Raw genomic sequence first — 9010 nt, forward strand, 5'->3', positions numbered from 1 at the left:
ACGGAAGAGATGTTGGAGGGTGAGGTGGAATTATTTTAGAGAAAATTTATTTGTTTCCATCAAGATGAGAAACATTGATAACATTAATAATAACAATAATAACAATATTAACATTGTATTTCTTTGTTTTACTGTTAAGATATGTAGCATATTACAATTAAAAAATTCAAGTAAAAGTATAAAAGCCAGAAACATGGCAGTGTTGGTGTGAGAGTGGTGGAGGTGGAGATGAGACGCTGCAAAGATGTTGTGGGAGTTCATACCACAGAGCAGCTAAAAGGCCTGAGAGCTGTGGTCGACAGACGGGCAGGTGGTGTGGAGAGGAGGGAGGAGGAAGAGGAGGAAGAGGAGGAAGAGGAGGGGGAAGTAAAGGAGGAGGAGGAGGAAGGTGTGTTTATTCAAAGGAGGTTGGATAAACAAACAGGAGTGAAGTTGTGGAGGGATTTGAATAAAAGAAGTTGGATTTTGAATTGAATGCAGTAACAGGGTTGTATTGATAAAGATCGGGCGATACGATACTTATCACGATACAGGAGCAACGATACGATATATTGCGATATACTGTGATACTATAAGCATGATGAGATACTGAGAATACTACATTTGGAATCACTACAGAAGAAATAAAAGCAACAAAGATGAATATTTGACTAAGTTCATACAAACTTGATACCGTGCTGTATAATATCGATACGGTATCGTGAAAGAAAAAAGTTCATACAAAATTGATACCGTGTTGTAGAATATCGATACGGTATCGTGAAAGAAAATATCGCGATATTTCAGTGTATTCATATTTTCTTACATCTAAACCAATGCTATAATTTGGAGTTTCTGCCGATATCCCGATATCAATCCGATACCTTCTTTCCTCCTCTAACATATGCCGCGGGCTGCTGTTACCGAGGCGACGGTGTTCTTGTTTACGGCTGGTTGGGCTTCGGTATCGGATCGGACGTGCTGTCGTTTTTTGTTTGTTTTTTGATGTTCGATCCTGAAAGTTTGACAGAAATCGGACTGATACCATCCCTGAGTATCTGATCGAGTCATCACTGGTAATTTTTTTTTTTTTTTGTTGCAGTTTTCAGATGTGTAGAGCTGTGGTGTGGCGGTGGTTGTCTGTGGGCTGTACACAGCCTGGTGTCGTGATCAAGTTCTCTGTTGTTGTTTTAATTTTATTCAGCCTTATTTCTAACCATTTCTGGTGTGGGAATCGAACTCACAACCAGAGTGTGGTTTTTGTAACAAGCGGTGATCACAGCGCAGCACTCGTTCAGCCATTCATATCCACCTAAGAAGTCATTAATGTTTAACAGGTAGCTGCGGTGGCAGACGGCCTCCGCCTTCACGCTTGAATGAGTCTGTGCCTCAGTGGAGCTGCCAGACGAGTGGAACTGTGTCATTCCTCACAAACTTTCACATCAGCTCCACTGAGTCATTTTGGGAAATGCAGACATGACGGCGGCGTGACGGCTGACCTACGACCTGCGACAGCTACAGCAGGTGTAGCTGCTAATGAAAGACCGGACAGAAATATGTGGATTCACAGAATCTAAAGTTCTCTTTCGTATTCTGTGCACGTTTTTTTTTTTGCCGTGCGAGTTGTGGAACCCAGTTTGAAAGCCCTGTTCCACGAGTTCCAGTGCAACGCGGTAGATTTACATAAATTAAATTCTCCACAAGAACAAGTCATTTAGATTCAGAGTCTGGCGGTCGTCCACTGAATAGAAGGATCGGACGTAGTGACAGACACGTCTGAGTGAACAGCTAATCCCAGCAGGCCGCTCTCTCTCTCTCTCTCTCTCTCTGTGTGTGTGTTTAATTGTGCCCAATTATCAACCATATCCATACATTTGGAGACTCCAACACCGACAGACTCAGTGTAAATAACCCAGAGATTATGGGACAGAAACGGGTTTTCACTCCACGATTGAATACGTATAATCTCCTCTCAGGCTCGACCCAAATGGATGTCACTAACCCTGTGACATACTTTCATTTCTTTGACTTTTAACGGCCCCCTCCCCCGACAGACTCGGGGTTTCATTACTCCCACCTACTGGCTCTATTTTGTACTGCAATTTTGTAACATTATTTAAAAAAAACAACCAAAGCTTGGGGCAGCATCACTGCAGTCGAACACATCCTGGAGTTCTACTGACGAACCACAGAAGGTTCTGAACAGTGTCCAGCCCTGGTGGTGGTTCTGTGTATTTTCAGCTCAGCTGTCGTACATTTGACAGATGTTGACGGAGGGAAACAGGTGAAAGGAAGAGAAAAAGAGAAACAGAAACGGAGACAGAGAGGCAAAACATTTGGCCGCTGGAGAGCAGGAGAATTACCGCGCTAACGTAGTTAGCATGGATCGAGCCTTTGCTCGGGTGCAGCAGCACATCAGTCCTGCTCAACCAGACGATGGCCACATCTGAGGTGATAATATTGGCTCAGACTGCCATCAGTTCGCTGACAGCGACGGAGACGACGGACCAGGAGATAAAGAAAAAGAAAATGTTAGAAAATGAACAGCAGCACAGTTTATTACAGTCACTCTTTATGCCGACGACTGTGTTTTTTTGACAGGAAAATCACCTGTTATTTCTACTAGGATTCTCTGTGCAGCCTCAGTGTTAGTCTTTGTTTACAGACACTGATTGGTTGAACCAAGATTACAGGGATAACAATAGAAAAAAAACTGAAGAGAATTTCCCTTCAAATCACTGAAAGATTGAAGTGTTAAACGAGTTCATTAGATCTGAGTGAATCAAAAGATTATGAAGGAATTCAGATTCTGAGATGATGGATGGATGGATGGATGGATAGATATATGGATGATGGAAGATGGATGGGTGGATAGATAAATAGATGGATGGATGGATAGATAGATAGATAGATAGATAGAAATGGATAGATGAATGGATGGATGGATGGATGGATAGATGGATGATGGATGGATGAATAATGATGGATAAATAGATGGCTGGATAGATAGATAGATGGATGGATGGATGGATGGATGGATGGAAAATGGATGGATGGATGGATAGATAGATGGATGGATAGATGGATGGATGGATGGATAGATGGATGATGGATGGATGGATGGATAGATAGATGGATGGATAGATGGATGGATGGATGATGGATGGATAGATATATGGATGATGGAAGATGGATGGGTGGATAGATAATGGATGATGATAGATGATGATGGATGGATGGAAAATGGATGGATGGATGAATAGATGGATGGATGGATGGATGGATGGATGGAAGATGAATGGATGGATGGATGATGGATGGATAGAGAGATAGAACTTTTATTATCAATCCCCCTGGAGTTCACTTTGGGAAATTAAGAGAACAAAAAAGTTTTGTTTTAATCTAACTCTAAATAATGACTCGTTGCTGTTATTAAAAATACATTTTTTAACCCGGGTGTAAACGGTCCAATTACGACACATTTCAGATCAACACGAACAGTGAGGACAACAACAAGAGTTCTATGTATAAACTGAACCAGAGTGTGACGCAGGGACAGCAGTGGACGAGAGGACGGGTGTATTTAAAGATGTGGGCTCAGTTTGAGTCCCAGGTCCAGAGGAACACACGGTGTGGCCTACGTCTGAGGCCTACGTCTGAGGCAGTGATGGTGTTAGAATCTGATGTATTTACTGTAGATGAAGATGAAGATGAAGATGAGGAGAAAGTCTGAGGCCTGAAACAGTGGAGAAGAAGAACCCCAGATACTGCATGCACCCATCACACATCGGAGCATCTTCTTTATAATTGGTCCGTTTTCTATTTATAGACTGTACCCTCCTTCTGTCTTCACTGAGGGCCTGGGCTCCACGGCTGAAGGAAGGAAGGAGGGAGTGAGTGGTTCCAGTAGGAGAAGCAGAGCTTCATCATAAATTAACCATAATAGTCAGAGTGTTCACAGAGATGTCTCCAACACTTCAGCAAGTCAGTCCAGCAGGAGAAGGAAGGACGGAGGGAAGGAAGGAAGGAAGGAGGGAGGAAGGAAGGAAGGGAGGAAGGGAGGGAGGAGGGAAGGAAGGAAGGAAGGAAGAAAGAAAGAAAGAAAGGAAGGAAGGAAGGAAGGAAGAAGGAAAGAAAGAAGGAAGGAAGGAAGAAAGAAAGAAAGGAAGAAAGGAAGGAAGAAGGAAAGAAAGAAGGAATGAAGGAAGGAATGAAGGAAAGAAGGAAAGAAAGACGCAGCTCCAAGAAGAGCTCCAAGAAGAGAGAGACCAAACAGAAGTTGTAACGTTGGGACAAACGTCTCTGGATCATTGGAACATTTTTATACATTTCTGTCTGTTTCCAGAAACTGAAACGTAAATATGAACCATAGAATATAGAAGCTGAATTTATGGCCACTGCATTCTATAAAAGTAGAATTTATGGCCACTGCATTCTATAAAAACTGTTTTTTTCCCTCCTTCAGTCTGTCAGTGGGACAGTCTAAAAAGTGCTAACATGCTAACATGCTAACATGCTAACACACTATAGGACTCTCATCATCGCTGTTACTGCAAATCAGTGCAATCAAGAGATAATCAACAACAGAACGTAGCTTTAATTCTGTACAGTCATGTTTACATCACCGAGGTGGGGGAGAACACACACACACACACACACACACACACACACACACACTGTGACTGTGGCTCGTGTTCGGTCAGAATCTCATCATGACTGCGAGGATACGGGGAACAACGTGTCGGTATCGTATTCCTTCTAATTCCAGGAGGAGAAAGAAGGAGAAGGGGTTTTTTTTGTTTTTTTTTGGGAAGTAAAACCGGATCTGAAATGTTCCCAGACAAAGAAGCAGAACTATAAATACCCCCACCTCCGTGTCCAAAGTATTTAAAGTAGGTTGCTGCAGGTGACGAGTGCTGGAGAAGTGGCTCTGAAACCAGCTGCTCCTCCTCTGGATGACATCACAAACTTCACGTCCCAGACTAGAGAAAAGTGGAACACGGAGGCAACGCACAGCGTCAACGCCACTCTGAACAAATCTTTTCACAAAAAACACATCTGGGACTTGGTTCCAGCCGCGCCGCCCGCACACACACACACACAGACACACACACATGACTCTGCAGATCCACCAGCCCAGATGGGTACAGATGTATCTGCGTTGGCTCTTCGTGTTTGTACAGATGTTGAGCTGTATCTGCGTTGGCTCTTCGTGTTTGTTTGTGTTTGTTTGTTTGTGTTTGTTCAGACGAGCGATCACGTTACACGGTCACGGCACAAACACTGACCATAAATCAGGAAGTGAATCTAAAGAACCAGATCCTGGATCAGAAAGTGAAAACAGCGCCAACAGCTGGTTCTTTTTTTAAATTCAGATGTTGTTGATAACGATGACACAGATACTTTTATCAGATATTTTTGTGTATATTTTCACACACCCTTGAGTACCTGCTGAGGTGTCCAACACTGACTGTTACAGGGACGGTACTGTCTCACTGACAAGACTAAAACACCAGCAGCTACCCACCCCCCCCGAACACCAAACACAGGAGGTTTATAAAAAGTGTCTACAAGGTCAGATTGTACGAAATTCCGAGAGAGACCGACTGCCACAACAGACGATTCACGTCTTTGTAAAAGTCACTGAGGCCAAAGTCACCGTGGTCGTTGTTCACTCACAGAAATCAGTAAAGAGTACTGAGAGTCAGCAGCTGTCACGTGTTGCCACTAGGGGTCTCTGAACACCAGTACAAGTGCAAGTTTTTTCATTTGTGTACTCGCCCACAGAGAGTACTGAGAGTACAGAGTACTGAGAGTACAGAGTACTGATACTTCTTTAGGTTGGGTGTCATGAACTTGTAAGGAGTGTTATATATGTGGCGCAGCCTTGTGGTTAATAGGGTGACGTGCAGTGGTGCAGTGACAGGCTCCACCACAGTGGGGAAAACAAACTGTTGAAAATGTTTGAGGCTCTACATGGTTGTGTAAAATATATATATATATATATTTAACACATCAAGGTGAACAGAAAGTGAGCAGAGCTTTGAATAATTCAACTGAAAAACTCCTGCTTCACAGTGAACAAAGTGTCACTTCAACTCAACAGTTACAGAAAAGTGATGACGAGGTGTAAATGTATCCACGATGTGGTTGAACTGATTAGCCTACTCCGTGCTACGACGCGTCTTCAGGTGTTTTACTCATTTGCTCATTTTGCAAAAGTCTTTTTTTTTTTTTTGTCCCTGACGTTTAAAAAATCGCCTCCAAACTGCTGACATCGTTGACCTGTTTAATTAAACCAGTCGTGACGGCAGTGAGAGACGCCGGCCGACGGCTGCACAGTTTTTTGAGTACGAGTATTTCAAAGTATCAGGTCTGATACAGATATTTCTGTGCTCCTCCTCTTCTGACGCAAATAATTATGAAAAATTCACTTTTTTTTTATAAAAGCAAACACATCTCACTTTCCATTTGCATTTTCATGTTAGACGTTTTGTTACAAGAAATGCAATTACACTGAGCCCATGTTGAAACAGTCGGGTCGATGCACGTGAATACAAATCTGATGCTAAGGCACTCGGATGAATATAAATGAGCAAAGATCACGATATTAAATATATAAAATATAACAACGCGCTGTGACTGCTCTGAGAGGCTGAGGAAATCCACCCAGAACGGACGCTGTTGGGTTTTTGTTTTTTTTCAGTAGCAGCAGAATTTGCCAAGTGGCAGCGGCCGTTTGCCAACACATTCACCTCCATCAACTTTATAAGGTGATAATAACGCTCATGAGTCGGCGGCTCGTTTCATTATCCCAAAGTGTTCAAAAACAACGTCGCCGCTCTCTGGTTTAGCCCTTAAGGCTAAATTTGGAAGTCGGAGCGTAGCCTGCAGTTTGGCACCGACCATGTAGCCGGTGTGAGTCACACTGAGGTGAATAATGTTTCAGTCTGCTCTACCTGTGAAAACTCCAAATGTGCGTTTGAGGAACACGAGCTGTGGCTGACTGGGACGGTGGTCTGGACAGGCGTCACGCAGCATTTTCTCAGGGTTTTAAAATGACTTGTTTCTCAGTAGAAATGTCCGACTATTGTATATATTCAATGTTATACCACCGAGCTGATATTAGGGGGCGATAAAACTATTATACCCCAAAGACGACAGGCTCCTTTTTAATCCTATTAAATCAGTTCTTATACGAAGCTTCAGGAATCTTTAATCCTCTTTACACGAGTCGAGCGACAACAAACTTCTTAATGCCGTCATACAGGTCTGAAAGTGGAGCGTTAAGTGATTTGGATTAAAAAAAAGAACGACTTGACTCACGGGACTCACATACTGCACATAAATACCTACACCAACGCTAACGCTAACATGTGCTAACATGGTAATCTACAATGTAAAAACATCAGAGACTCTTTGGAGCCATATTGAAAAAATGTTCCCCACAAAAACAACACAAACATCTACAACAACACGATATATGGCCGACAAATGTAAACAAAGACGTCTTCCGCATATTAGTGACACGTGACGACATATTACGTTTACAAGTTCAGTGGTTCCATAGCGTAGCCGTTAGCATGCCTGCCTTGCAAGTAGCGAGCAGAGAGTTGTGGGTTCAACTGCCAGAGGAACCACACGTCCGTAAAGGCACCGCCCGTGTAGCAGCCTGTCAGTTGTAACCATGTACTCAATGGCGCCTCTTGTGGCAATTACTCAGTTGTTTTGCGTTACAAAACATGATTTTTACATCATTGGTTCAAATTCTGTTGATTGACAGCGTAAATTAACCGTTGTCTGAGCGTCTTAGATAAAGTCTAGAAAAATCTTCTTTATGTCTAAATTTCCCTCGTCTTAAATCGGCGCGGCTGTGTTTCTGTTCGTAAACTGCGCAGGAAGATCATGAATAAATAAAAAAAAAAAACATTTTCTGCTTGGAAATGTTTTAAATTTGTTATGAGACCAACTGCTGGTCATCTAAGGTTTCACAGGGAAGAAATACGTTTTTCATCATCACAGTCTGAGTCTTATATATATCTGGGCTGACGCAGAAGTGCATGCTGGGACTTTAGGTGGACAGACAGTGTGAATCAGGTTGGAAACTCAGCTGAGAAAGAACTCGCTGAATTTAGCATATTTAAAAAAAAAAATTTCCAGGGAACTTGGAGAATCCAGATCTAGGACAGAGGTTTAATTATTACTGAGTCATAACTGAGTGTGGACGCCTGTTTTTCTGCTCTCCAGAAAATGAATAACATAAAATATTTATTTTACAAATATATCAGATAAATCTTCATATTTAATCAAATATAATTTTACAAATTTGTTTTCCCTGAACATGAAGTGTTTGTTTACTTTTTATTTACGAAATACATCAAGCTGTCCGGATTGAAACCCCAGACGGGCCGGTTTTGGCCCACGGGCCGTATGTTTAGCTACCCCTGTTCTAGGGTCAAATTTCCGATCCCTGCTACGGTTGGAGACAAGACATTTTATATGTAGTCGGACCTGATGCATTAGGAGGAAAACAGGAGGAGAATAATGGCCGAGAGAGATTGATTGAGAGAGAGAGAGGGAGAGAGAGAGAGAGAGAGGGAGAGGGAGAGAGAGAGAGGTAGAAATAGGTGAGGAGAATTTCAACGTGTGTTTTAGTTCGCATGTTTGCAGTCGATCATTTCTCTGGACCTGCAGCTCTGGTCTGTGACTGTGGTGGAACATGTCACGAGAGAAGAAGAAGAAGAAGAAGATCGAACACTGGGCCTCAGCTCCACCCACTGGAGGCACAGACATGCTGTCAAATGGAGTGGAAGGACAATGGAGGGGGGGAGGGGGGGATCAGGCTTTTAGACTGTAGATAAGAACCTGACAGTTCCATCCTCACCCCTCAGTGTTTCCTCTCACTGTTTACTGCTGGTGGTAAGCGTTCTTGCCTTACAGCCAGAGGGCGTCAGGTTCGATTCCCTTGGTCTTTTCTGTATGAAGTTTTCACCTCCTCCCTGTGTGTGTTTGTGTGTGTTTTCTGATCATA

The 9010-nt window shown here is 42.8% G+C and overlaps 1 protein-coding gene across 2 annotated transcripts in view; it reads left to right on the forward strand.

Moving 5' to 3' along the window:
- Positions 1–9010, forward strand: part of bsnb (bassoon (presynaptic cytomatrix protein) b) — a 54858-nt gene that overhangs the window by 8047 nt on the left and 37801 nt on the right. The gene's annotated exons all lie outside the window — the stretch shown is intronic.

Source organism: Cynoglossus semilaevis, chromosome 11 (genome assembly GCF_000523025.1).
Source record: "Cynoglossus semilaevis isolate Cse_v1.0 chromosome 11, Cse_v1.0, whole genome shotgun sequence".
NCBI lineage: Eukaryota > Metazoa > Chordata > Actinopteri > Pleuronectiformes > Cynoglossidae > Cynoglossus > Cynoglossus semilaevis.